This window comes from Peromyscus leucopus, chromosome 20 (genome assembly GCF_004664715.2).
Source record: "Peromyscus leucopus breed LL Stock chromosome 20, UCI_PerLeu_2.1, whole genome shotgun sequence".
Classification (NCBI taxonomy): Eukaryota; Metazoa; Chordata; class Mammalia; order Rodentia; family Cricetidae; genus Peromyscus; species Peromyscus leucopus.
The window spans coordinates 52,036,602-52,063,666 of record NC_051080.1 but is presented as its reverse complement, the minus strand read 5'-3'; the positions used below and the strand labels follow the sequence as shown (position 1 = coordinate 52,063,666).

The 27,065-nt window shown below is 39.6% G+C and overlaps 1 protein-coding gene across 4 annotated transcripts in view; it reads right to left on the bottom strand.

Moving 5' to 3' along the window:
- Positions 1 to 27,065, bottom strand: part of Smg5 (SMG5 nonsense mediated mRNA decay factor) — a 136,940-nt gene that overhangs the window by 27,300 nt on the left and 82,575 nt on the right. For all 4 annotated transcript variants that reach the window (XR_003734382.1, XM_037197785.1, XM_028867936.2 and 1 more), the window contains exon 3: positions 25,915 to 26,058. The gene's annotated coding sequence lies outside the window, so the exon portion shown is untranslated. The remainder of the gene's footprint in view (positions 1 to 25,914; positions 26,059 to 27,065) is intronic.

The window sequence follows — 27,065 nt, the reverse complement described above, 5'->3', positions numbered from 1 at the left end:
AGATTAACTAAAAAAAAATCAGTAGTCCTCCAATATACAAATGATAAACTGGCTGAGAAAGAAATCGGGGAATCAACACCCTTCATAACAGACTCCAATAATATAAAATATCTAGGTGTAGCTCTAAGCAAGCAAGTGAAAGGCCTGTATGACAGGAATTTCAAGACTCTGAAGAAAGAAATTGGAGAAGATATCAGAAGATTGAGAGATCTTCCATGTTCATGGATAGGCAGGATTAACATAATAGAAATGGCCATCTTACCAAAAGCAATCTACAGATTCAATACAATCCTCATTAAAATCCCAAGAAAATTCTTTACAGACCTTGAAAGAACAATACACAACTTTATATGGAAAAATAAAAAAAACTCAGGATAGCTAAAATAATCCTGTAAAATAAAAGAACTTCCAGAGGTATCACCATCCCTGATTTCAAGCAATCCTAATAAAAACCACAAGGTGTTGACATAAAAAACAGACAGGTGGATGAATGGAATTAAATCCAAGACCTAGACAGAAATTTGAACACTTATGGTCACTGAATTTTTGACAAAAAAAATCCAAATTATACAATGGAAAAAAGGAAAAACATCTTCAACAAATGGTGCTAGTATAACTGGATGTCAACATATAGAAGAATACAAATAGATTCATGTCTTTTACCCCACACAAAACTCAAGTCTAAGGAGATAAAAGACCTCAGCACAAATCCAGTTACACTGAACCTGATAGAAGAGAAAGTTGGGGAGAGCCTTTAATACACTGGCACAGGAAACAACTTCCTGAATACAACACCAATACCACAGTCCCTAAGATTGACAATGGGGCCTCATGAAACTGAAAAGCTTCTATAAGGCAAAAGACACTATCAATAAGATAAAAAATGGCAATCTACAGAACGGGAAAAGATCTTCACCAACCTCACATCTGACAAAGGACTGATTTCCAAAATATATAAAGAACTCAAGAAAGTAGACATCAAAATGATGAACAATCCAATTAAAAAATGGGGCACAGATCTAAACAGAATTCTCAACAGAAGAATCTCAGATGGCAGAGCAACACATAAAGAAAATTTCAGCATCCTTAGCCATCAGGGAAATGCAAATCAAAACAACTCTGATATTTCATCTTATGCCTGTCAGAATGGCTAAGATAAAAAACATGCTTGAGAGGATGTGGAGCAAGGGGAGCACTCCTCCACTGACTGTGGGGTACAAACTGGTACAGCCATTTTGGAAATTAATATGGCGATTTCTCAGAAAACTGGGAATCAATCTACCACAAGACCCAGCTATACCACTCTTTGGCATATACCCAAAGGGTGCTCAATCATACAAGGACACTTGCTCAACTATGTTCATAGAAGCTTTGTTTGTAACAGCCAGAACCTGGAAACAGCCTAGATGTTCCTCAACCAAGGAATGGATAAAGAAAATGTAGTACATTTACACAATAGAGTATTACTCATGTGTTAAAAATGATGACACCATAAAATTTGCAGACAAATATATAGAAATAGAAAGAAATCATCTTAAGTGAGGTAACCCAGACCCAGAAAGATAAACATGGCATGTACTCACTCATAAGTGAATATTAGCTATAAAATAAAAGGTAACCATGCTACAATGCACAGACCCAGAGAGACTAGGTAACCAAGAGGGTTTAAAGGAGAATGCCCATATATACCTGGGAAGGGGAAATAGAAAAGATTTCCTGAGTGGACTGAGGGTGGGTGGAAATGGGAATATGAGTTGATCAGACTGGGGCTGGTAGAGCGGGGGAAGGAGGGTACTGAAAGAAACTACTGGAAAGAGGCAACAAGTAGAAATTTGGCACAAGAAAATCTCCCGGGAATCTATAAGAATGACCCCAGCTAAGACTCCTAGCAACAGTGGATATGTAGCCTAAACTGGTCATCTCCTGTGACCGGGAGATAGGAGAATTCTAGTGGAGGGATTGGGATAACAATCCAGCCACATAATCTTCAGTCCACAGTCTGTCCTGCCCGTGGGATGTGCTGAAGTAAGGGTGGCCTAGAGATTGGGGGAGTGGCCAACCAATAACTGGTCTAACCTAAGACCCATGCCAGGAGAGTAGGCCCACTCCTGACACTGCCTGGAGCACCAGGATTCAAAGGCTCAATGACCCAGACACTTCAGATAGAACCAAACACAACTGGAGAAAAATAAAATGCCAATGTAACGATGCCTAACAATGTTCTGCTACGCTCATAGATTGGTGCCTAGCCCAGTTGTCATCAGAGAGGCTTCACTCAGCAACTGAAGAAAACAGATGCAGACAACTAGCCAAACATAAGGTGTAGCTTGTAGAATTCTGCAGAAGATGAAAAGAAAGGATTGTAGGAGCCAGAGGGTCAAGGACTCCACAACAAAACCCACAGAATCAACTAACCTGAGCTCATAGGGGCTCACAGAGACTGAACCGACAACCAGGAAGCCTGCATGGGACTGACCTAGGCCCTCTGCACATATGTTACGGTTGTGTAGCTTGGTCTTCTTGTGGGACTCCTAACAGTTGGAGCAGGGGCTGTCTCTGTTTCTTTTACGGGCTTTCGGACTCTACTCCTCATACTGAGTTGCCTTGCCCAGCCTTAATACATGGGGAGGTGCTTAATCTTACTGCAACTTGATATGCTGTGTTTTGTTGATATCCTGCCCTTTTCTGAATAGAAACAGAAGAGGAGTGGATTGAGGGATGGGAACAGATAGGGGTGAGGGGTGGGACTGGGAGAAGAGGAAGGAGGGGAAACTGTGGCCAGGATGTAAACAAAATGGGACTAAAATGAAAATAATAATAAACAAAAAGAAGCAAAGACAGTCATAGCAGATAACATTTGGAGATACTGGGAATGAAAATATAATAATTGCCGGGCAGTGGTAGTGTATGCCTTTAACCCCAACACTCAGGAGGCAGAGGCAGGTGGATCTCCGTGAGTTCCAGGCCAGCCTGGTCTACAGAGAGCGAGATCCAGGCTGTAGGCACAAAGCTACACAGAGAAACCCTGTCTTGAAAAACCAAAAAAAGAAAAAGAAAATATAATAATTGAAATGAAATGTGGTTGATATATTGTGCACCCCAATAAACTTATCTGGGGGTCAGAGAACAGAACAACCATAATATTAAACATAGAGGTTAGGCAGTGGTAGCACATGACTTTAATCCTGGCATTCCAGAGGCAGAGATCCGTGTGGATCTCTGTGAGTTTAAAGCCACACTAGAAACAGCCAGGCATGGTGACTCACACCTTTAATCCCAGGAAGTGATGGCAGAAAGCAAAAAAGTATATAAGGTGTGAAAACCAGGAACTAGAGCTGGTTAAGCCTTTAGGCTTTTTGAGCAGCAGTTCAGCTGAGATCCATTTGGATGAGGACTCAGAAGCTTCCAATCTGAGGAAACAGGATCAGCTGAGGAATTGGCAAGGTGAGGTGGCTGTGGCTGGTTCTGTTTCTCTGATGTTTCAGTGTTCACCCCAATCGCTGGCTCCAGGTTTGATTTTATTAATAAGACCTTTTAAGATTCGTGCTATACTCATACAGGTACTTGACTTCAAGATAACATAGTACTGTAAAGGAGGTACTTTAGTACTGATGAGATGCCTTGTCAGGTGAAAAGAACTTGCCAACAAGCCTGATGCCTGAGTTTGATAGGTGGGACCCACACGATGGAAGGAGAGCATCAAGCCATACAAGTTGTCCCTCTGACCTCCACACATGTACTATGACACATGCATGCCTACACTATGACACATGTATGCCTACACACACACACACACACACACACACACACACACACACACACAAATAGGTAAATGTAACTTTAAAATGTTTTAATTAGAAAGGACTTCAGAAATACAAAGTGGAGTGAATGAGATCTGTGTAATACCATTTCTACAAATGAAAACAATGATTATTGAAACAGCATTACATCTTCCCACAATGTTTATGTGGACAAACCTTGGTGAGCATAAATTAAAAAATGAATGGAGGTAGGAAAGTGATATACAGTAGAAAAGAAGGGAGAAAATACAAAATAAAATTAGAAAGGCCTGGCAGAGAACTTTGATGTGCTCTGCTGTGAAAATGAGCATCATAAACTCAATTCTCTGCCTCGGAGGACTAAAATCAAGTTTTTGAAAAATTCTATGTAAAAACTGCAAAGAAGGAACTACACAAAATAATAATAATTGTGCTCACGCTGGATACATTTGGTATGTTTTCCCATAATTTTAGAATTTACTGTAAATTTGTATTTATAATACTCAAGTAAAAAAAAGAATGCCTTCCTCCTAAAATCAGTGTACATACCGAGATAATCTGACACTGATCCTTTATTCATTTACAATATAAGATAGATTTTTCCTAGCTGTGAGTTAGAAGAAAAGCAGTATATTTGACGTGGTGCCATTTTAAGACATTAACCCTTAAGATGATAAGACAGGCCTGCCTGTGAGCAAACATCATCAGGAGAAGAAAAGGGGTTATCTTCATTTAAATTTTCTACACATCTAGAATTTGATGTGTCCATTGCTAAGTTAACAATTCCTATTATTGTTTCAACCAGGTTAATGCTGAATCACCTTTTTATTACCAAATCAAGTTCCCTGATACTTCTCTCTAGATACACATGAAAATTAAAATAGTCCTATTCTGTATTTTTGATACCACATGCAAAATTGTTAAATATTGTATTAAATTTGGAACATCATGTCAATATTTTGTGAATTGAGATAAAAAATTCAATTAAAATAAATTTCCTTTTGCAGAGTATGTTTGGATAGCCTTTAGTAATTCAAATGAGTCCACAAACATCATTTCTAGTTCCAAAATACCTTTATGATTTCCAAGCAGACCTCTTTCCCATTAACAATCCATTCTGAGGTCCCCCTGTCAGTTCCTAACAATCACTAGGCTGTTTTCTGCCTCTACAGATTTACCTACTCCATATATCTCAAAAACATGGACTCACATAATGCATTTTTCTTTGCCTTTTCTATCCTCTTTAGGAAAACCATTTTAATTGCTTGGTTTGTTAACTGCTGATTAGAACAAGCTAATCCATGTTGCTTTTCAGATAAGTGTCATTGTCCCTATCAGTAAATCACCACTTGATGAGATGCTGAACACTGGGGCAACACAGCCCAGGTCTAACCTCCTCCCTTCCACTGTCCTCTCTAATCCGGTAGCTCTCTAAATTGGGCTCCTGGCAATGGCTTGAATCATATGCATACACCCTCCCACTTCCTCTTTTCTGTCCTTGCATACCCTCATGCGTAGAATGCACTTTCTCCTTTTGATCACCCTAAGGTAATCAATCAGGTTTGGGTCACACACGCCTGTAATTCCAGCCCTTGAGAAGCTGAGGCAGGAGGATTGCAAAGCCAGCCGGGACTACAGAAGTTCTGTCTCAAAAATTCAAAATATAAGGAGCAAAACTCAAAGTTAAAATATCACCCTGCTTTTCAAAAGCTCCCAAATGAAACTTCCTGACACCTCTTCCATCCCCAAACTCTCCCTGTGCCTGGCACGTAGCTCTGCTGTTGGACTTATCATACCACACCATAAAATGTAAGCATAAGCACTGTAGTAGACATTGAATATTTTTAACCCTCATGCCTAGCAGAATGTCTGTAACTAAGAAATCAATAAATTGTTGAATACATATATAAAAAAAAAAGGTGGGAAAATGGACAAAATGTCCAGAATATTCTGTGGACCAAAGTCAGATAAAATTGGATGACACTGGCACTCAAAGCAGCATTATCACCAGCATGGGCACCCTCAAAACCTGATCAAACTTCGAGGTCCTGGCCCCAATTCAAGACCTACTGAGTCAGAAATCACAAGCAGAGGCCAACAATCCACTGTTAACAAGCCCCCCAGGTTGCTGATACACACAAGTTTATACACACTGGCTTGAAAATACAGACGACAACAGCTGTGTTGATGCAGCCTCTAAGAGCCACACTTGGGCTCCTGAGATGGTTCAGAAGATAAAGGCACTCAACACCAAGCCCCATGACCTGAGTTGGATCCCTGAGACCCATAAAGTAGAAGGTGAGAACTGCAAGTTGTTCTCTAACCTCTACTTAGGTGGTGTTTTACACACACACACACACACACACACACACACACACACACACACACAACTGTAATATTAAGTAATATAATTTAATAATAAATAAAGTTTAACTGCCAATCTTTTTTTCAGAAGCCGTGTTTTCTGTGTTCAGAGGCTACTCAATCTCAGCAACCTAAGACTCTGAAGTCTCTGGGCTCATGCTTCTAGTTTCAAATCGCTGTTCACTCTAGGTCAGAGGTATTGTTTGTATTATAGCGATCATTTATTTCTTCAATGCCTACTTATCTGGAAGCATCCTGTGTCAATCTACTTTCTCAGTGCCTCTCCTTAAATTCTTATTACACTATCACTTATCTTACCATCCAACTCACCACTTTGTATTGGGCACTGTCTGGGTCACTTATCTGTTACTGCATAGCATTGTCCCCAAATTCAGGGGCTTTAAATTGCATATATTTTCTCACAAGTCTGTGGGCCAGGAATTCGAGCTAGCTGAGGTGGGAGTCATCTCCCACGGCTGTAATCAAGGCTTAACTGGAAAAGGATTGATTCCAAAACTCACTGAGGTGTCTGTTAACACATTTCCTTGACAAATGTTAGGTGAGGGCCTGCGTTCCTTACCATGTGAACCTGTCACCTGTGGCTGATATTGTCACCAAAACCAGCAAGAGAGACAGTTGTCTAGGAAGATGGAAGTCACTGTGCTAGGCAAGCTACTCACAGGCCTGGCATCTTATCACTATTTCTCTAATCTACACTTGGAAGGTTAACCCTTAGTGTGTGTCACAGTTAAGAGGGAACTGATTACAGAAGCTCATGGATTCAAGGAAATTGGAATCACGGGACACATCTTACAGTGCATCATCTACCCACTGTCTTGCTTAAACATGTTTCATGTGGGTAGATACAGGGCTGTGAGTGAATTATTTTTCCCATTTTAAGACAAGCCTCCTAAAAGAAGGGAGGCTAATAAGTTTTGTCAAATATATCTAACTAGTCAGAGACTCACTCAAATTTGAACCCTGACTTAATGGCTTCGCACTATTCATCCAGATATGCAATCTTATCTTTGCCAAGGGTACGGTTGGATTCTTGTGCTGAATGTAACATTTGTCCCATTATTCCTTACTTTTTCTTGTTACTGTTTACTCTTTTTGACTAAACTCATCACTTTTGTTATTATTTTTAAATATCTAGTAATTCCTATGATCTCAGCAGTAATGGACCCAGATATTTGCAAACCACAGTTACTTGCTTTTCACATAGCAGTAGCACAATGTAAATTATTATCACTGTTTATGTGGTAAAATGGCACTCAAGTGAATTAACCAACATCTGCTTTTGTCAAAGATCCTGGCTCCTCGAGGTCCCATTGCATTCGTCTGTTAAATAAGATCACTGAAGTAGAAGTCTTTATAAGGCTCTTTGGTTTGTATAGCACAGTGGGCTGCTGAAGGTAGAAACGGACAGCAGATTCCACTAAAGCCACTTCCCTCCTCACACTGCCACTTCTGGTGAGGTAGTGGGCCCAGTTAGGCACAGATCCACCCCCAGGCTTTCCGAAGCTATTTACTGAATCAACACAATTTCAGACAGATGGTTTCTATGTCCTTCTGCCCTTTAAAATATATATATTTATCTGGCATGTGAAGTGAACGGGGAGATAAAATCTAGCTCTTCTTTTTATCATTTCCAGGTCTCCCTTTCATCTCTCCCCTGCCTTTCAATTTACTAAAGCTCTGAACTGAGAGATCATCACCACTCTGGCCTGCCTGCATTGGCACTTTGAACTATTCTTCTCTGAAATGCATATAAGTCAAATAAAAAATAAATTATAAAATGAGAGGGTTGCTACTGCATCCCTCCCTTACTATTTCTTCTATTTAATCTTTTAAAACATTTGTCTCAGAAACCTTCGTGTGATCAATGCAAACTAGCCGTTTGTAAGTAAAATAAAACCCGCCTTTAATAGACTCAACTCAGCATCACTGAAAGTGATAATAACTTCTGATTTCTCAAACTGATTGAGGGCTTCTTTGAATTTGATGAACTATAACATAGCTTATTTTTCAAAAGACTTACGAGGGCTGGAGAGGTGGCTCAGAGGTTAAGAGCACTGGCTGTTCTTCCAGAGGTCCTGAGTTCAATCCCAGCAACCACATGGTGGCTCACAAAAGACTTACGAAAGAAAGGTATATTTATGAAGCCAAACTATTGCAATGTAAATCAAGTCTGAAAGTGATGTCCACACAAAAGTGTTCAGTTCAACTCACTATTGTGTTACATCATACAAACAGGTACTTGCTATGCTCCATTGGTTACCCACCCAGGTAGTCCAGGAAGAAGAATCACAGCACTATCTTACAAGGGCTGTGTGAACATCCAAGTGAAGTGCAGGGTCAATAAAAATAAACATATAAAAAATAAATAAATATAATTAAAATAACAAAAATACACAATTATAATTATGATAAGCAGAAGAAATAGAAAGACAGAGTCTAAAACTAGAATCTCAGTGACAAAGTTGGGGGTGGTGATTGATCAGAGACAGGATATAAGGAATAAGCAAATTTGACATAAGAAACACAAACAGGATATACAAGATAAAAGTCTTGACCAAAGTCCATTCAAATGTTTGAAGGGATTTTTCCCCTACCTGTGGGATGCACAAACTGTTCCCTTGAATAAAAACAATCAGAATAAGGTCTCCATTCTAGGCAATTCTGGTGGAAGATAGGAAGTTTGGTGTTCTGTGTAATACTAGTTTGCTAAGGCTTCAATAATTAAGAGGCTAGGACTTAAAGAGGCTTAAGCAACAGAAATGTATCTCCCCTGACTCCTAGTGGCTGGGCATCTGAGACTAGAAGTATTAGTTCCTTCTCTCTTCTTGGCTCCCCCTGGGCCATGTTCCTCCTGCATCTACATACAGTCTTCATTTAGGGAGTCAATGTGACTCTGGATTAAGCCGCCTGTAGTTTTCCTCAGTATTGTTCAAGATTCTGTCTCAAATGTAGTCACATTCTTCGGAAACAGAGGTCAGGACATCAACACAGGAAATGGAGGGAGGAGACACTATTTAGCACACACAGATAAGCTCACACTGAGTTAAAAGCAGAACATTGTAATTATATAACAGAAGAGTATGCAAGAGGCAATATAAGAGATTTGTAGGTGCAATGTAATTGCACAAATGTAACAGTAGAAAATTGTTAAGTGAAGGGAGTCTATTGGTGAAATTATTAAGGCCACTCCACGTAGTTAAAAGGATATTTATTTAATGGCGTAACTCACAAATTAAGGGATAGGTAGATTGCAGGGTCTGGGGAAGTTGTATTACAGTCCAGTGGTGTTCTCTGGAGCTTTGCTCAGTCCACCTCCACTGTTCAGGGTCCCGGCACAGAGAGAGTGCTCACCCATTCCCCTCTCAGGTCTCCAGGTACCTCCCCTGGCCCCACCTCGTAGGTGTGACAGTTGCCAGAGTCTCAATGAGGGTTGGAACTTCCAGATCCAAGCTGGAATGGCTACCCACTACATCTCCCCCTTTTTGTCTAAATAAGAAGGTTCTAAACTAATACAAGACTATATACAAAGGAATGGTTATCAAATATTGTCCAGGAATAATGAGGGATAATGACCTAGATAAGATGGAACTACAACCAATGCAAAAAATATCAAGCAAGAAACACATACTAAAATCCAGAGAAGTATAGAGCATAGGTAAATGGCATGTTATAAAGATCATTCCAAAAGGTATCCTATCCTAAAGAACCTGAATCTAATACTTAATATGTTCTATCTAAGATATTATATATACTAAGTTGTAACTACAACTGCTAGTCTTCAATCCCATCAAAGACCTGAGAAGGAACATAATGGTACCTGAGAAATGGTAGATGGATGCAAGCAACTTTCGGGAATCTTGCAAGAGTAGACCAAGAGAGCTGGCAGCCTGGATAATCACCTAATGTTTCTCGGGATCGTTGGTGCATTCAAATTGGCTACAGGCCTAGAGTATCTGACAGACCATTTTCAGAAGCAGGAATTCTGAAAGACCATCTTACTGTCTTGGCAGAGTACAGTGGTCGCTTTCCTTGTGTCCCACTTGTCCAGAAAGGACAGCATTGCATTTGTATTGTCAGCTGTCAAGGCAAGGGCAGTTCCTTGCCCAGTAGGCCATTTTGTGCCAAAAAGACAAACTTCCAAATGGAAATGTCTTAGAAGCCCAACTTTCTCTCGGGATCAAATTGGTACAGCCAGAAGTAATTGTGTCTCACATCAACAGAATTCTAAGTTATTTAAATGCCATATTCTCTAGGTCTATGCAGTGTTTGAAGATTACCTATCTATCTGAAATATATCTATGTATACCTAGAAGACTTAACTAACATGGCTACAAATATTATTATCAGAGATGACTAATTATTAATCTATTTTTTAATTATCCATTACAATTTTAAATGAGTTACAAAAACATAATACCTCACACAAGAATAGAAATATATATATATATACAATATAACAAAATTAACTTCAAGTTTGTATCAATAAACTAAAATTTATACCAATGTAAAACATTTTAAGCATAAACTAAAATCTATATCAATGTAAAACATTTTAAACAAGTTGTTCTTTAAAAGTAGGTTCATTAATTTACCCTTTTATCTTATCATCTCTATATCCTATATATCTATATCATATCTCCTTTTCTTTTTTAGAAAGAGATCGCATTTATAATCAACCTGTTTTAAATAAAAATATTGGTTTTTCTCTGTCCCACACCAGAGGGCTCTTCTGATTTGGGACACAAGAATCTCTTAACCATTTTTTTTAAAGCAATATGTCTGGGTTTAGAGGGGGAGTGAGCCAATTCTACCTCTAAAGCCAGCTTGGTATATTTGGGAATTTGGGGATAGCATCTCTTACTACTTCCTGCTGGAGGGGAGCACTGTATCTTATGGGGATGCAAAGAAAATTTTAGGCTTATGGGGTAGTCCGTGAGACTGTATTGTGTAAGCCAGTTATAGTTGTAATTTCCTCAGTTATGATAAAAGATAAGTTAGATATAAAACCTTAAACTCACAAATATAAGATAGATAGGACATCTTCTTTAATATTGTAACTGCAATTCTTGCTCGATAATTGTTTTGTTATATGTAATTTTAACCATGTTAAAGTTAAAACCTTCCTTTTTTAAAAAAAAAAAAAGAAGAAGAAAAGGGGAAGTGCTGTGGATATCACTCTATATAAATAAAACACTGATGGCCAGTGACCAGACAGGAAGTATAGGCGGGACAAGGAGAGAGGAGAATTGGGGAAACAGGAAGAAGGAGGGAGAGACACTGCAGCCACTGCCAGGACAAGCAGCATGTAAAAGATGCCGGTAAGCCACCAGCCATGTGGCAAGGTGTAGATTTATAGAAATGGGTTAATTTAAGATATAAGAACAGTTAACAAGAAGCCTGCCACGGCCATACAGTTTACAAGTAATATAAGTGTCTGAGTGATTATTTTATACGTGGATTGTGGGACTGTGGGGCTTGGTGGAACCTGGAGAGAAGCTCTCCAGCAACAGGGGTCCATGTAAAGACAACCCTGTAGTTAAAAACATAGTGTTAGGAAAGTACATTCCTGATTTCTCTGTGTTCTTCACTCAAGTAACTAGCAATGGTCTTATACTGGACTTGGGGGGCAGTTGTGGCATTTACTCTAAATTGGAACATCCCTTCCTATAAGAAGAGCTCATAAAGTCCAGGAATTTAAATAAATAAATAAATAAATAAATAAATAAATAAATAAATAAATAAATAAATAAATATTGAAAAAAAACAAAATTCAGGAAGCTCAGAAAATTGCAAGATTTACAGGCTTTTGCCCCCACTACATGTTATAAGAACAATAAACAATTTCTGGGGAGAAGAGACCCTCTTTAGTGCAACTGCCTGCAAATTATGCAATGAGTTCTGGGAATGCAACTTCCCTGAGTTACCCATGCTGAGACGAGTTTAGGTGATGTGGCTGCCCTTGGGACACCTATGTCTTTCTGTAAGGAATGCAAGAAACCCACTGGTTCACCAAGCTGGATGTGAGTAGAATTGTTTCTCATATACCATCAGTGTCCTAGCTGGGATGAATAGACATTTGTTCATATTTCCCCAGGAAAAGTCACAGATGGAAACCTTAGACACCTGTGTGTTTCACTAGGTAAAGTGTCTTCTCCAAAAAGAATTCTGATAATTGGTGACTACGCCTGATTCACACTTTGTGTTCTTTCCACCACCACACACTGCCTGAAACAACCACCATTCCAACAATCACATTTTTAAAAACAACTTTTGTAAATGACTTTGAAATCTGTCTTGCCTTGAATTAGATAAATTCTATGGCTATAGGTCAAATCTGAAGGTACTGTCTGGACCTGTGCTGTATGATATAGTAACTACTATCCATGTATTCCTAAATATATTTACATGTATTCCTAAATATACTTAAATCAGTAAGTTTTGTGGGGGAGCACTGCTTGCTTGTTTGTTTGGTTTTGTTGGTTGGTTGGTTGGTTGGTTGGTTGGTTGGTTAGTTGGTTTTTCAAGACAGGATTTTTCTGTCTGGCTATCCTAGAACTAGCTCTGTAGATCAGGTTGGCCTTAAACTCAAAGCTTTCCTAAATTCACAAAGAACTACATTATAATATGAAAACTACAAAATTAATCACCTTATATTTTAGCAATAACAAAATTTGATGAGGCTGTATTTGGAAAGATGTGAATTACTATTATGAGAGGCATTAGAGCACACAAGAGTGGACAGTTCTGAGTGGCGTTTGCATTAACAAAAGGCTCAAAAGCCCAGGTAGAGTCCATCTCAATGGGAGTGTATCTCAGTGGTACCTCAGAAGCCACAAGAAGGTTTTCCAAACTATAAAACTCCATAACTTCTCCCCAAACCCATTAAGTCAGAATCTCTGTTGGCAGAATATTAGTCTCTCCACTTTGATAAGCTCCTTGGATAATTCTTCTTCAACTAAAATTTAAGGCAAACATGAACTATAAAATAAAATGGAAAACCCATATGCTTGATGTATAGTCTATATAGAGAGGGATTATTAGTCATTCTGGCTATAACAGTTACATGCAAGGCAAGGAAAAATATCATTTATAAAGAAGATAGCATTAAATGTTTTTGTGGCTGTTTTCTCTTATTTTGAAAGTGGAATACTAACAGTATTTTCAATTATAATTAGAAAGTCAGAAGATGCCTCATGCCTCAGAACAGTTACCTAACACAATCACATGGCCATCTTAAACACATAGAAGGGAGGAAAACAACTTCTGATGGCCACGTTTTAAGTCTTATGATTTTAAAGCCTTTCCTGTATGATCTTGCAACTTTTTCCCTCTAAAAATCAGACATAAAAGAAGTGTGACCTAAAAAAAAAAATGTCTAAGGCTTTGAAGCTACAAGTGGAATCCTAACAATTGGTAAAAGGCATCCGAATTTGACAACATTAGTCTTCGTTTAAAGAGGAAAACAAGGTGCCTCACTCTTGTAATCACAGCATTAAGAAAGTTGAAACAGGAAGATTACCATAAAGCAAGGCCCCTGTGGGGTCCAGACCAGCCTACGCTACATGGTGAGACTCTGCCTAAAAAGAACAATAGTGACACTTAGGAAGGAGGACAGCAGCAAGATGTATCACTTGAGTTATCATCCAATGTTCCAAACCCATCTGTTGATTTTATTTAATACTTTGATAAATAGTAAATAGAAAACGGAGGCAAATGTATTTAGTTAATAAAATAGATCTTGCCCACTAATTATAATGTATAGAGTGTCCTGGAATTGCGAGGGAAATGATATATGTGTCTTTGTGTATCACCAAGTGTGGAGACAACAACGGAAGGATTTAAGGGGATGGGAATGAAGAACAGAAGCACGACTTCCCACAAGGCTAACGGAGAGCCTACTGTGTGCTTGGCACTCATCTATCGCTCTGTTACACACGTCAGCACTTCATAAACCTAGTCAATGCAACACTGAGCTTACCTCGTGTCAATGAGCCAACTCAAAAGAAAACCCCAGAGAATCTCTTACACCCTGCGATACTGTTAGTGTCTGAGTCACCGTTTACTTTCCACAGGGAGGGGTGGAAAATCCACTTATAAACTACTTCCCACCTGCTAAATCATTTTCCTTGGCAAGTGCCCACAGTGTTGCTGACACTACCTGGAGACCCGTGTGTGATAACTAGCATTTTTTTGTTCCTTCTTTTTAGGAAGCAGGAGCCCTCTTCTTCAGCCTGTTGCTGTCTAAATAAAGTGAACTGATGACAGGTGTAGGCTATGGGACTCATTCTACTCTTTTTTATCCTGGCAAGAGGATCTATCACCCTTCTGAAAAGACATTCAGTCCCTGAAAACACGATTTTAACGCTTCATCAAAGCTCGAGGAAGCCTGAGGATGTTTTGGAAGTTAGCCAATTAGGTGTGTCTGGGGGCGTCTGCTCCCCCTTTCACTCAGCTGGCCTTCTCTGTCTGGGTTCTTTCATCCTTAGCTAAACAGCAGCAGATGAGCCTGAGGCAGCAAATGGGATCTAAAAAAAACAGGGTTTGCAACCTCTGGAAGCCAACAGCTTTGCAGAGAGGGTGCAGCAGGGACGCTACCCAACTCCGGAGAGTTTACACTAAATGCTATTAAGCACAACACCACAGAGAACAATGGGGGCAGCCACGGAAAATATTTCTCCCATGAGGTAGAAAATATTCTTTTCTTTTTTTTTCATTCCATATCTTTTAAAAAATAGATTATTTTCTCAAATCATATATCCTGATTAAGGTTGTCCTTCTCTCTTCCCCTCCCAGTTCCTTCCCACCTCCCCTTCCCATCCGCCCATCCAGATCCACTCCCGTTCTGTCTCTAATTAGAAAAGAGACTTCTAAGGGATAATAATAAAATATAAGACAGAACGAAAGCTATCCTATTGGAGTTGGACAAGACAAACAGAAGAACCCAAAAGAAGGCACAAGAATCGGAGACCCACTTGTTAACACACTTAGGAATCCCATAACAAACATTAAACTAGAACCCATAACACATCCACAGAGGACCGGTCAAGCCTGGTGCAGGCCCTGTGCACGGGGCTGCAGTTGCTCTCAGTTCCCAGGAGCTCTGCTTGTTCTCCTGGTGTCCTCCTCTCCCTCTGTCTCTTTCTCCACGGGGTTCCCTGAGCCCTGAGGGGAGGGGTTTGCATACTGCCCATTTGTTTGTTTGTTTGTTTATTTATTTATTTATTTATTTATTTATTTTGGTATTCCGAGACAGGGTTTCTCTGTGTAGCTTTGCGCCTTCCCTGTATCTCTCTCTGTAGACCAGGCTGGCCTCGAACTCACAGAGATCGGCCTGCCTCTGCCTCCCGAGTGCTGGGATTAAAGGCGTGAGCCACCACCGCCCGGCTACTGCCCTTTTAATAAGTGTAATAACCACTGAGTTGTTTTCCTGTCTCCTCTCTTAGGCCATGAGCCCCTTCGAAGTAAAATACCACTGACTCGTCTCTCAGACCTTGTTAGATATCTGGTAAATGTTTTAAAAGTTCAAGGCATAAACATGAGTGGATCAAGGCTCCTGTATCTCTGTTTGGGTTTACTTTCCTAAGAATGTCTGCTTCCCTTCCAGTTTATCTCTCAGGAACTGTCTTTTATTGACCTGCCCAGGGTCTTCTCTCTTCAGGACTGTTCCCTGTCTCTCGCTTGCATAGCTCCTCGTTCTCTGAACGAGGCATGTCTCTATTTATTTGTTATGTATCCAGTATTCTGCCTGCATGTATGCCTGCAGGCCAGAAGAGGGCACCACATAGCATTACAGATGGTTGTGAGCCACCATGTATGTGGTTGCTGGGAATTGAGCCATCTCTCTAGGCCCCCTCCAGCCTGAGTTTTAACCAGTGTATCCTTCCAGGAACCATAACAAACAGGCTCAGTCAGTCCGTAAATGCCCTGATACATCTGCTCCTCCTTGTTTCCCTTTTCTCCAGACTCTTCCTACCTGCTCCGCATGGAAGTACTGGCTCAAGAATCATGTCCTCTGTGACTCCAGCCAAAACAACCTCTCTCTGCTCACAAAAGAGACATTTGTAGCCTTCTCATGGTGTTTATGCATGTATGCTGAACTAAATTCCGGGGAATCCCTGTCCAAGCCAGAATGGAAGAAAACTGTGAATCCATCTCTGGTACCATCCTTAAGATAAATGTCCATGGAGCTTGAATAAGAGTGGTCCCATGGGCTCAAATATTTGAATGTTTAGTCACCTTGACTTGAAAATACCGTACAGATCGGCCGGGCGGTGGTGACGCACGCCTTTAATCCCAGCACTCGGGAGGCAGAGCCAGGCGGATCTCTGTGAATTCGAGGCCAGCCTGGGCTACCAAGTGAGTTCCAGGAAAGGCGCAAAGCTACACAGAGAAACCCTGTCTCGAAAAACCAAAAAAAAAAAAAAAAAAAAGAAAAGAAAAGAAAATACCGTACAGATTAGGTGGCAGTGGCCTTGTTGGAGTAGGTGTGACCTTATTAGAGGAAGTGTACCGCTGGAGGTGGGCTTGGAGGTTTCCAGTAGCTAGCTCTCTCTCTCTTTCTCTCTCTCTCCCTCTCTCTCTCTTCCTGCCAAATGTGGATCAGGATGTAGACCTCTACTACTTCAGCACCATGCCTGCCGTGCCTGCTGCCATGTTTCCCCACGATGATAATGGGCTAAACCTCTGAAATTGGAAGCCAGCCCCCAATTAAATGCTTTCTTTTAGAAGAGTTGCTTTGGTCACGGTGTCTCTTCACCACAATAGAACAGTGACTAAGACAATGCCCTACTGTGGCATCACACACACACACACACACACACACACACACACACACACACACACTGTTACCAAAGTTTTTAGATGAATGGATAAATAAATCTTTACAACGGTCCAAACTATTTCAGCTCTTACTTTCCCTGTCATCCTACAGTGGGTGCCGTTCAGATGTTGCTTTTTAAGCATGGGCTAAAAGTAAAATGAAGAAATAGTTATACAAGTAGTGGAGATGCTACCAAGGTAACTAAATATTGAGGACTATGATGCTAAGACTCAAAACAGATTGAAGAAAAAGATAGTCATATTGTCAACCAATTTTAAGATGGTGGCTGATTTGACTTTTTTTCACTTTTTCAGTAAGTATTTGTTGTAGGTTACTAAACACAAAGAACAATTCTAAGTTCTAGTTTCAGACAGAAAGCATTTTTCCCTTGGCACACTTTTATACAACAATTAGATATAAAATATAATAAAAATCCATTATTTGTGAGGTTACTTTTAAAACTAATAGAAAATGTTCTAATTTTTTTCCAGTCTTAAAAAAATCCTCAGCTATCTGGACAAGTCTTTACTAAAACATTCTTTTGAGGTCAGATATGGTGGGACACGCCTTTAATCCCAGCACTTGGGAGACAGAGGCAGGGGGATCTCTGTGAGTTCAAGGATAGCATGGTGTGCATGAGGAGTTCTAGGATAGCCAGGGCTACATAACAGAGATTCTGCCTCAAAAAGGAAGGAGAGAGAGAGAGAGAGAGAGAGAAAAGAAAAAAGTCTTTTGAAACAACCATTTCTGTTTACAGACAGGTCCATGTTGGGTCATGTGAATTTGCATCAGACAATACTATTAAAAAACAGTTAAAGTGGACAGGGTAAAAACCACAAGGCCTAAACCCTACACAAAGAAGTACAGGCAACTGAGGAATTCTGAGAGTGAGAAATTGTCTTTCCCAGGGAAAAGCACACCAATTGGCTCTCTAATACCAAGTGATCAGCTCTGAAAATGTACACACAGGTAATATTATACAGACTGAGCAGGTTTTGCTTAGGAATATATGTATATACACATATATATGTATATACACATACATGCATGCATGTAATTTCAACAATTAATGAAAAAAAAAGGCCATGTAAGAGAGCAAGTAGGATTGTATGTAAGGGTTTGTGGGGAGGAAAATGTTGTAATTATAACACAAAAGTAAAAGAAATAATATTTAAAAGCTTTTTTAGAAGTCCATAATTTTGAGTTGTGGAGGCAAATAAGATGCTAAGCATGTACATCAGAAATGCCTATGATGAGGAAATTAAAGCAGCAGACATGCTCTTGTATAAATTGGCAGAGCCTTGTTTGGACTCAGTGCACAGCTACTCAAGAGAGTATTCACTGCACTGTGGTTCAGTATTCTTCTTAGATCCACTTGCCTCTACTTACTTCATATGTCCAGGCAATAGTGTCTATGTTTAGCACCAAAGTCTGCTGTAAGTTAACATTCTTAGAGAGAAGAGGGATTCTATGAGCAAGAGCCATCAAGATCATGATGGGGAAACCTGCAGAGACAACCAAACCAAGCTAGTGGGAACTCGTGAAATTCAGGCCAGCACCTGTGGAGCCTCCAAAGGATTGGACTAGACCCTCCGAATAAGTGAGACAGTTGTATAGTTTGATCTGCTTAAGGGGCCTCCTGGCAGTAAGATCAGGATCCATCCCTGGTGCAGGAGCAGGCTTTTTGGAGCCCAGTGCCTATGGTGGGATGCTGCAGACTGCAGGAAAATATAATGGAATTCAGCTCTTATGGCAAAAGCTACTACTTGGAAAGGTCAAGGGCCTTTCCAAAGGTCAAGCCATGGTGATATTTTAGCTTTGTATATATATATATATATTAGCTGGTACCTACAATAATTTTCTTGCATGCTTTGTATGTTTCCAAGAACTCCTAACAATGTACTTATCTAAAATACCTATCAAGCATCCAAGGCCAAACGATCTTCGGAACTAAGGTAACACCCTTATGGAAACAATGCCTGACTCCTAGGTCAGGCAGATAGCTTTATTTCTTGTGCAATTTAAGGTGAGACCCTCTTTTCTTATACAGCCTTACTAACATTATAGACTCATAACATTTTTACCTAACCACTTTTAGGAATGTAGTTTAAGCACATAAATTCCTTTTTTCTGATGTATTAACCAATTTTAGCTCTCAGTTGACCTCTTTCTCTACCACTCCCTTTTTGGGTTGTAAAAGAAAGCCTGACAGTCACTGCCTGAGGAAAATTCTTGTCTGCCTTTATGACCCTGTAGGAATTCAAGCCTGGTGACCTGGCTGGAGAGGGAGGATTGCTATTGCTTAGGTTTATAACTGAATACTTCAGAGTCTTAGGGAGAACTGAGAGGTATAAGGAGATTTAGAGGAGGATTTTGACTAAAGAATTTGAGGACAAGGTGGAAGATGAGAAGAGCCAGATGGGGAAGTACTAGATGAGTAAGAACAAGATGAGAAGAACCCAGATGAGGCAGAATTAAGGTGAGAGAATTAAGATAGAACTTAGAGGGGACAGCAGGAAAAGGTAGAGAGAAATCAGGCAAGAAAGGAGCAAGGCCCGAGAACACAGAACTGAAACTGTGTAGATAGGAATTTATCCCAGAAGAATAAATTAGACGGACAAAAAGCTTGGTGTACTTAGATTCAATTCCCAAAAATAATTCTCGCCATTCATAGTTTCTCTTCTGGGCTCCTGGAAAGAATATTATTAAGGCTGTTCCATAATAATATTCAAGAGTGAGACACCTTGCACAGCCTTGAGGCAGGGGGAGGGGCTTGGACCTGCCTCTGCTAATTGTAGCAGGCTCTGCTGACTCCCCATGGGAGGCCTTACCATCTTGTAGGAGGGAATGGAAAATGGGTTGGGGGAGAGGAGGCTGGAGGCGTGGGAGGTGGGAAGAGGGGGATCTGTGATTAGTATGTAAAATGAATAAAAAACTTTTCTTAATAATAAAAAAAAAAAGAAATGTCTGATTGAAACTGTCTTCATTAGTAAACTATCATAGTGGTCACTAATGCTATTTTATTTTAAGGGGGTCCACACTGAATTTCACTATAAGTAAAGTAAAGGGTTCCTTCTCAGCTTATCACCCTATGTATCTATGTGTTATGGAATATTATTTTAACTGGGCAAAGATATGTTCCATTTGTTTATGCTGTGGAATAGTACTTTAACTGGGTAAAGTCTTGCAGGCCGCAAGAATATATCATAGAGATTAAAAAAGCTGAACTTTGACCAGCCAAGGTTCTGTCAAAAGGCAAAGCCATTTATTATAAATATTTGTTGTTACCCAGCCTTTAATATTCTGTCTTCTGCTATGAAATCTTTGCGTGACCAGACCAATTGGTAAACAATTCAGCTCCCCAGACCTGTTGTACCTACTAAGTTACTAACTGTCCTGCTGAGCTTAGGAGACAAGCTGGAGGGAGACACAGAGCTTTGTTTCCTGTGCTAATGAAGCTCAGACCATCCCCTTGCCTTGAGGAGGCCTAGTGGTTCTCCAGAGCATTTTTACTGAAAACAAAAGAGGTTTTTACATATCAAGGTGAGAGATAAAACAACATTCCTGAGGAGGCAGGGAACCACATGCCCAGGGAAAGAAAAGGCAGGTATTTTCTGTAGACAAAGACAGAACAGCATGGTGAGAGAGAAGAGAGGACAACAGAGGTTCCATAGAGGGTAAGCAGATCTCAAGAAGAGTTTTCTGAGTGCCAGGAGTAGAGAGTAGCAGAGGATACAGAGGATGAAGATGAGGTTGAAAGTATAGGAGTTAGTCATTAGCAGTACTATGAGCTAGGGAGCTGGATGGAATTGCAGTTATGAAGATAGGATTTCATCCCAGAGAAATAAAATAGATGGGTATAGAGCTTGGTATGTCTAGATCTATTCCTGCCTTGAATGCCTGGTGAAACTATAGCTGAATTGATGTAATTTTGTCTTAGAGGAATAAAGTTAACAGTCATAAGAACATAGTGTACGTAGATTTTTTTCCCCCTGATATCTCACACTGAACATAGCAAAGCTCCCTTGGACCCTAGGGAATCGATAGTAAAGGTGTACTGCATTTGTTTATGCTGCATTTGTCTGACAATGTAAAGATGCATATTTAATTAGGGAAAGATATGTTGTGCTTGTTTCACCTTGCCTGTCAAACACTCATAACTAATAATAAGCCTCTGTGTCATGATTTGGGAGTTGGGTGGTGGCCTAAAAGAAAAAGCCTGGTACATTTGATGTTCCAACAGGGGCCCAAATTTCCACATGGGGCTCGACAAAGGGAAAAAAAAAAAAAAAAGATACAGCTCCTTTAAGAGGCTCTGCCATAAAACAAGTACTTGAGCAGCCAGTAGCTAAGTAAAAAAGCCTACTGTAGCATGGGCACCAGCATCACAGAGCTGGAGTGACTGAATGAAGTTCTGGTCAAAGGCACCTCTGAACCAGATGCTGCTAGCCTAAGGCTCGGCTCTCACAGACCTGAAAAGGGGGTAGAGCCAGCTCTGAAGGTGGAGGACCCCGTGGTAACTTAGCAGTTTAAGGTTTTGCTCATGCAGATAGAAAAGGCTAGAGATACACAGTAAAACAGTTTCAGACAGAAAAAAAAAAAAAAAAAAAACAGGTTATAGTGCATTTAAAAATGTATGTAGGCTTAAGAAAGAAAAGAAAATGGGTATAGACAGTCATACAAAAAAAGTAAATAGTTTATCAATAATAAAAAATGAATAAGCCACATAGAGATGGGAAATACACAGAGAGTCTGGATCCTGTATGTGGTTGTGTTGTCTTGGAATTTTTTTGAATGCTGATGACCAAACATTAGCTGCTAAGAGACATTGGGTTGAAAAAGGAACTGTTAAATTAAACCAGCCTAGATACTTTAGGAATGCCTTAATTTTAAGATGGAAGTCAAAAATGTATTGCTTTGGGGAAGAGGTTATGCTTTTGTTTTCATGGGAAATGAAAGGCTGTGGATTTATTCAAGGTTGATAAAGATCAGGTTTGATAGTGGAAGACCGCCTGAAAATCTTGGCCACAGATATAATGAAATAAAGCTAGAAAAACTACAAGACAGGTGACATATATTTTACCTGCTCAAACATAAAACAAAAAAAAAAATATTTTTGGATGGCTTGTGTATAGTATATAGTCTCTGACTGTGTTAATGCAGATATGTATGTTACCTTTGAAAGTTTGTGTGTTTTCAGAGCAAGGAGCCAGACACCAATGAAAACAGGTGGCCCAGGTGATCCAGTCTCTCAGAGTGCCTCGTTATAGTTTCCTCAGAGTACTGCATCCAGAACAGCTTCAAGAATGCTGGCTGAGATGATACAGCCTCAGACTATTCTAGCCAGGACTGTAGATAAGCCTTGCATTTTCCCATTGAACAGAGACAGGACAACAAATTGTTATAGCTGATTTTCCCAGAACTTAATCATTATCTCAATTTTCTCAGGTCTTCTAAAAAGATGTCTTTGCTCACATTCCGAGGTGGGGTAGGTGGTTTTTGGTCATTCTGTGGGTTATGGATAGTTGTCATCATTTAGTGGGGATATAGGAATGTAGGATAAAAGGACCACTATTAACTTAAAATACTTTACATTGGTATGGGTTTTGGTATATTGATACAAATTTAATGTTATACTGTATATCTTTCTATTCTTGTTTAAGGTATTGTACTTACGCAGTTTATTTGAAAATGTAATGTATGATTAAGAAATGCAGGTTAATAGTTAGTCATCTATAATAATCAAACTTGTAGCCTTATTAGATATGTTTTTAAGATTAAATGGATATTTTTTTAGATAGATGGGTGATCTTCAAATGCTTCAAAGCCCTACAGAATATGGCATTCAAGATATTTAATAATCTGAGGCTTTTCATGACAGTGAGACACATCTGCTCCTGGCATCACAAATCTAATTCATAAAAGGATGGTGGGCATTGAAGAATTTTCATATGGATTTTGCTTTCAAAACAACAAAGCTAACCACTTGGGTAAGAAACTGCCCTTGGCTCAACTACTGACAGTATATCATCCAAAATGGACATGCAGGACACAGAAGGAATAGAATGCTGAACTTTGCCAAAACAAGGTGAACAGTCCTTTAAAATTCCTCCTTTGTAGAAAAGTCTGCCAGACATTCTGCAGGATACACAGGAAAGCGGCAGCTGGACTTTGCCAAGACTAAGTTGGACAGTCCTTCAAAATTCCTGCTTCATAGAAGAATCTCCCAGATATTTTAGGCCTATAGGCCAAAGAGTGGATGCCCCAACATTGCCAAGGAACCTCAGGTGACTATTCAGTCAGCCAGATATCTCTATCATTTCTAAAGATTTGGAAATAGCTTGCACCACTTTTTCTGTTTACTCAAGAAATCTATCCTTCTGGGGTCTTTGATGGTGTTGAAGACTAGATAGTAATAGTAACAGTTTTCTTTTTTTTTTTTTTTTTTTTTTTTGGTTTTTCGAGACAGGGTTTCTCTTGTGTAGTTTTGCGCCTTTCCTGGAACTCACTTGGTAGCCCAGGCTGGCCTCAAACTCACAGAGATCCGCCTGCCTCTGCCTCCCGAGTGCTGGGATTAAAGGCGTGCGCCACCACCGCCCGGCAACAGTTTTCTTTAGTTATGATAGAACATAAATTAGGTACAAAACTTTGGACTCACCAAGACAGGATAAATAATTGAGTTTTTTCTTTGAATTTGCCAAATATAAATGTACTGGACATTGGGAGCATAATTCTTACTTGATAACTGTTCTTACTGTATATAGTCTTACTATGTTAAAGTTAAAACCTTTCTTTTATACAAAAAGGAAGAAATGTTGTAGAATACTATTTTAACTGAGCAAAGATGTATTACACTTGTTTTATGCTGCAGAATATTACTTTAACTGTGTAAAGGTGTGTTACGTTTGTTTATGCTGCATTTGTGTAACATTTTAAGGATGTGTGCTTAATTATGTAAAGATGTGTTGCATTTGTTTCACCTTACCTGCCTAAGGCACCTAATTGGTCTAATAAAAAGCTAAACAGCCAATAGCTAGGCAAGAGAGGGATAGGTAAAGCTGGCAAACAGAGAGAATAAATAGGAGGATAAATCTAGGCTCAAGAAGAAGAGAAGAGAGAAGAAGAGAAAGAAGAAAATGGGGGAGAAAAAGAGGGAGATGCCAGGAGCCATCCAGGCAGCCACCAGACAGACAGACATAAGAAGTAGTGACAGTAAGACAGACAGAAAGAAAGTAAGCAAGGTAAAAAGCCCCCAGGCAAAAGGAAGATAAAGAGAAACAGGTTAGTTTAAGTTAAAGGAGCTATCCAGAAACAAGCCTAAGCCAGGCCAAGCATTCATAACTAATAGTAAGCCTCCATCTCATGATGTGGGAGCTGGTTGGTGGCCTAAAAAGAAAAGGGCTGGTACATCTATGTATTGCTGCTGGCTTCATTCCTTGCTGAGTGTTTGCTATAAAAAGGGACTTTCATGTGTCCACAATGGTAGAAAATTGGAGTGGTTTTCATTCTGGAAACCAGCTGTGAAGCAATAAAAATGGAAATCTACACAGCATAGGGAAAATGGGAACCCCAAAGACAAGGGATAGAAGTGAAATTTCACAAATATTTTACATCTAAATGTACTGTATTAGGTTTCATGGTTTGTAAGACTGAATACCAAATGTAAAATCACAATGTGAGAAATAAAGACCTTTATAACCTACTCAGCAAGCAGGAGACCCTCCAATATTAACTCTCTCAGAATGTTATAATAAATATTATTAAAGGTACATATAGAATAGGTCACATACAAATGGAAAAATGAGTAGCCTATATTTTTAAGCTATAGCTTATAGACTTCCTGAAAAGGGAAGTAAAATGAGGATATGTTTCAGGAAGAACTGATAACTATAGCCTTTGATTACAGTCTTTGACAGTAACAGCAATAGTTACTATTAAGGAGAATCATGGACACCGATGACTTTTCTTGACAACATCTTCATTTTCAATGTGTAGTTTTTGTGGATCTTAGTAACTGTTTTAAAAATCTCTGCATATATGCATCTATTTTCAAACTACTGGCAGTACTGAATTAAACTATAAACAGGCCAGAATTGTTAGAGACTTAATACTGACCTTGTTAGTTTCAAGAGGCTCTGAGTGTAGACGAATTCCTAAACAGTCTTATTAAATAAGAAACACAAAGCCAAATATAGGGGTGACAGCCTTAGAGATCAGGGAAATAGTGAGAGCCACCACTATAGCTTCCCAGGAGAGCTACTTCCTGTCTACCCAGGCTTTTATTGCCTTGCTGTTCTGCCCTCTCAATGGTTCTTAGCCCAGCTACCTCATTTCCTTGTCATTGCCTGTCTGTATAGACCTCCAGGTCTCTATGGTTGGTACTGGGATTAAGGCACACTTGGCTGTTCCCTAGTGTGTCCTTGAACACACAAAGACCCTGCTTGCCAAGTGATCAGATTAAAGGCATGTGCTACTACTACCTGACTTTTGTGTTAATGGCTTGCTATTACCTCTGATCTCCAGGCAAACTTTATTTATTAACACACAAATATAATATCACCACATTTCAGCACAAATAAAATATCACCACATCTGAGAGATGCTTCTCTATCTAATTTATTGAGCAAATATTTATTTAAAATCGATTATGTGTAGGCAAGAGGCTAACACAGAGTTTCCAGTTCCAAAGAGCTTACTGTCACATGTGATAGCTACAGCATGATGAATCAGTGGCTGGTTAGATTTGTGATGATTTCACTCTGGGAATATCCAGGCCTCACAGCACTTGGACAAAAGTATTGGAATTTCACTTCACCCTATGGTGACTTGGAATCGAATCTTTTCTTACTATGTCTGAAAGGTGAGAAAGCCACTTACCTCCCTGGTCTTCTGAGTTCCTCTACTGAGACACACAGAAATAAGAGTTCTTACCTTATAGGATTTTTGGAATGGGTTGCGTTTTCCCAGTTAAAGCAGTTGTTCTGCAAGTGATCCTCACTGTTGATGGGAGAGGAGCCAGCTGTGCTACAGGACAGCAGAGGAGCAGGGGCCTCTGAAGACTGGATGGGATTTTACCTAGTGACAAAGAGAAGGAAATGTATGTTAGATAAGAAGAACAACAAGTAAAAAGAGATTTGAAAGGGGGGGTATTTATTGAGGAAAATAATCTGTTTTTTTAATGAGATACTAATTTAGCCAGGGGTCAGAAAAGAAGGTAAGAAATTGAACAGGGTTATGAACATTTTAATTGGAACACGCTGTTCACTCAGTGCCAGCTGGGACTCCTGTTTGTCAGAGTAAGGAAACACTGGTGCCTGGAAACGTTTCCAAGCTCACACACAAGCACACAGACTTCAGTGGTATAGGGAAAACACAAAAACAAGTCTGTTCCATTAGGGTAGAATAACCTTCAGGCAAGGGGGATTATTTCTTTTGAAATAATGAAAACCTCTTCAGTCTCAACATCAACATTTCCTTTTTTCCTTTTTTCTCAGAAATGCTATCACTGTTGGCAAGAGGTAAGAAATGCAGACAAACTCTCTTCTGTGTGATTGAGGGAGCTGTGTAGCCAGGTGATTTTGTGCATATTCATTTGTACAATTAGTTTCTCAAAAAGTATATAATTCATTTCAAATACAACTATATGTCAATGGTCTGAAAAATGCAGGAGTCAAAATAGACAAGGCGGAGGCATTAGGACTTCTATCCATTTTCAAAATTGAAATGTCCCAATTGAGCATGGCTAGTCTGCACAAAGACACAAGGGTTAAAAATATTCAAGATATGAGGATTCTTAGCCATGATGAAAAAGGCATCAAAACCCCTCACAGGTGTGAATTTCTCATGGAAGATAAGAATGGCAACATGGCATCTTTACTTGGTGGTGACTGAACCAGGTACCCTCATGCACAGACATGGACGTATTAAGGTTAACTTCTGGCTGTTTTAAGCGAGCTCAGTCAAGGCATCCCAAGGCATCGACAATTGTTTCTCTGAAGACTACTTACAACAGAATCAGCTTTACTGTTCTACCTCAGATTTACTGAGTTAAACATCTGTTGAACAGCTGCTTCACATCTGAG